This window comes from Canis lupus, chromosome 1, assembly GCF_048164855.1.
Source record: "Canis lupus baileyi chromosome 1, mCanLup2.hap1, whole genome shotgun sequence".
NCBI classification, from domain to species: domain Eukaryota; kingdom Metazoa; phylum Chordata; class Mammalia; order Carnivora; family Canidae; genus Canis; species Canis lupus.
The window spans coordinates 85148151-85151818 of NC_132838.1; the positions used below are offsets into that span (position 1 = coordinate 85148151).

The window sequence follows — 3668 nt, forward strand, 5'->3', positions numbered from 1 at the left end:
TTTGTACATACATGCAATAGAATATCATTAAACCTTAAAAAGGAAGGAGAGTCTGACACATGCTACAATATGGATGAACCTTGTGGACATCATGCTAAGTGTTATAAGCCAGACACAAGAAGACTAATACTGTAGGATTCCACTTCTGCGAGATACCTAGAGTAGCCAAAATCATGGTGACAGAAAGTAGGAGCTGGGAATAGGGGTTAATAGGTGGTTGCTAATCAAGGGGCGGTTTCAGTCATGCAAGATGAATATGTTCTAGAGATCTGCTGGATAATATCAAGGTAATGTCTGTCTTTATTTAAAGATTTTTAAAAACTTAAAAAAAATTATTTGATATTTAGAGACAGCAGAAGCAGGGGGAGTGGTGAGCAGAGGGAGAGGGAAAAGCAGGCTCCCTGCTCCATCCCAGGACCCTGAGCCGAAGACAGACGCTTAACCCACTAAGCTACCCAGGCACCCCTCAGTGTGGTGTCTTAAATGGTTATTGGTTATTTGTTATTTTCTCTTCTTAATTCATAGTTCTTTGTGCATAAAAAATATTAAATCTTTATGTTGAGGAAAATATTTCCTCATGGTTTATTGCTTATGCTTAATTTTGTTTATGGAATCATCTATCATTCAAAACTTTATTTTTTTTTAAGATTTTATTTATTTATTCATGAGAGACAGAGACAGAGAGAGAGAGAGACAGAGACGCAGACAGAGGAGAAGCAGGCTTCATGCAGGGAGCAGGATATGGGACTGGATGCCGGGACTCCAGGATCACGCCCTGGGCCGAAGGCAGATGCCCAAAGGCTGAGCCACCAGGCATCCCTCAAAAGTTTATTTTAGGGGCACCTGGGTTGCAATCTGCTAAGTGACCAACTCTTAATTTAACTCAGGTCATGATCTCAGGGTCATGAGATTGAGTCCTACCTTGGGCTCCCCACTCAGCATGGAACCTCTCCCTCTCCCTCTGCTTCCCCCCTCCCTCATGTGCTCTCTTTCTCTCTCTGTTCTCTCAAAAATTTTTAATTTTAATATATCAAAGCTGTCAAATTTACTTTTCATAGTTAGAAATAACAGGGTCCATATTACCCTGAGAGATCTGCTACTCTTGCCACCTTTGGTATTAGAAGGATGAAATAAATAGATTGTTTGGATTTCAAAGTCCTTTTTTTTTTTTTTTTTTTTTTTTTTGTATTTAAATCCCCATTCTTCCCAGCTTTAGTACTTTAGTATGACTTTATGAAAGGTCTTCAGTGACCTCAGCCTGTCTTTTCATCTGGACAATGAGGATTATGATAAAAATAATGCAGTATCTATCTTCTAAGACTGTTTTGAAGATTGAGTGAAAACATGTTTAGGGTTTTTGGAAGGGGCGTGGCATATTTTCAGTACTCAATAACCTACTATTATTACTTATATATGCACTGCAACTATGCAACTATGCATACTATGTCTGCATTTTTTTATTGTTACAAATATCCCTACAACTGTTCTTACCATTGCCATCACTGCCATCAGTGAACCCTTCCCACTGCCTAAGTATATTCTGCTTTGCTTTAGAGGATATTGTAGGCTGAACAATAGCCCCCAAAGATGTCTTCATCCTAATTCCTGGAGTTTGTGAATGCTGCCGTATACACCAAAGGGGATTTTGCAGGTATGATTTAGTTAAGGATTTTAAAGAGGGAGAATTTTTCTGGATTATCCAGGTGGACCTCTATAGAATCACAATGGCTCTTGGAAGAGCAAGGCAGAGTGATATAGACCCAGAAAAGGAAGATGCAGTGTGATCACGGAGGCAGAAATCAGAGTGTTGTGACTACAAGCCAAGAAATGATGGAGCCCCCGAAGCTGGAAGAGGCTAAGAATGGATCCTGCCCTGTGCTGGCTTTGTAGCACATATGCTAAAATTGGAACGATACAGACAATATTAGCATGGCCCCTACACAAGGATGACATGCAAATTTGTGAAATTTTCCATTAAAAAAAAAAAAAAAGGATGGATCCTGCCCTGCAAGAGCCCTGCTGCCACCTTCCACCTTGACTTTAGCTCAGTGAAACTAATTTTGGATTGCTGGCCTCTAGGACAGTAAGAAAAGAAATTTGTTTGTTTTAGCCTCCAGTGTTGTAATTTGTTATGGTGGCCATAGGAAACGAATACAAAAGGTAAAAATGCTAATTTTGGAGAATTAAGTTATGGTTCCCCCAAACTTCAAGAACTCTTACTACATTATTTACTGGAGTGCGTTTGAATAGGTTCCATCAGTAGAAATGCTTCTTATCTGAAATGTCTCGTGGAAACTCCAACACAGAGCTTCTGTTGATTGATGCAGAGACTACCACAGCACCCCCCTCCATGGACCCCAAGACAGCTCAGGATACCCCAGGCTCCTGGTGCTCTGAACAACACATTGTAATATGTAATGGTTTAAATGGGAAGTAATTAGAATGCTTCATAATTTCATGTATAGTCCTTTAGGAAGGCCAACAAAGGACGTGCATTTGGGGCCATTAGATTAAAATGAGAGGCTGACACTGACCTCAGTGAGTGTAAAAATGTAAAAATCTGAGAAAAGAAAAACAAAAATAGGTAATTACAGTACAGTATAAAAAGTACTAAAACTGGGGTAAACACATCTTTCTGAGTTTTTATAGAAGAAGGAAAACTAGAAGAACTGGTAGTATTTTTTTTTAATTTTTAAAAACGATTTTATTTATTTATTTGAGAGAGAGTGTGCAGCGGAGCGCAGGAAGGGAAAGAGAGGGAGAAGCAGACTCTCTGCTGAGCAGGCAGCCTGACAGAGGCAGGATCCCAGGACCCTGAGATCATGACCTGAGCCAAAGGCAGTTGCTCAACTAGTTGAGCCACTCAGGTGCCTCCACTTTCATACTATTTTATATATAGGTTATTTAGCACTGGCAAGGGTGAGCCATATACCTCCAGTGACCTGAGCCCTCACGTTTACTGGCCTCCTCTCTGTAGTTCAATTCAAATTAAAAGATTATTTCACCTAAATTTAAAAATGCCAAGGGGCATTATTTTTCTACTTAAACTTACAAAACCCCAGAGGTCAGACTAGACCCAACTTGTTAGAAAGGTACGTTCATATAACCAATCTCATTCTGACATTTGGGCAACCCTAGTATCACCATCTTAACAGCTAATAACATATGCTGCTAATAACCTAAAGACTGATGTCATGCACGAATACTCTGGAGAACAATATATAGCCTCATTTTCAATTGTTATAGAATAAGAAAGCAGTTTTAAAAGCTATTTTTGCCTTGCAATGATATAAATTTTTTATTATTATATCATGTGACTATTTCCCCACCATGACCAGTCATCCAAATATAGTTAGTGATTTACTACATGCAAAGAGGAAAGGAGAAATGATTATTCATTATTTTTTTAAAGGTCTACATTAAGATCTCCAATGCAAATGCCTATTGAGTTATAACTTAGTATTGTGATAATTCCTCCAATGGCTGAAGAAAGTCATATGCAGGAATTAAAGATGCCATTTGAAAACATGCCTATTACTGCTCCCAACTTGCTTCGATACATCCCTTATTAACACTGCTTTGAAGCAAGAAAAAAAGGTCTACTTTGAAGTGACTGGTTTAAAAAGTCTCAGTGTTCTAAATTAAAACATTATTTTGTAGCCTGATCT

General features: G+C 38.7%; 1 non-coding gene across 1 annotated transcript; it reads left to right on the top strand.

Moving 5' to 3' along the window:
* The first annotated feature begins 1875 nt into the window (after positions 1-1875).
* On the top strand, positions 1876-1981 carry LOC140608741 (U6 spliceosomal RNA). Its single transcript, XR_012010716.1, has one exon. It is a non-coding gene; the product is annotated as a U6 spliceosomal RNA (small nuclear RNA).
* The last annotated feature ends 1687 nt before the right edge of the window (positions 1982-3668 follow it).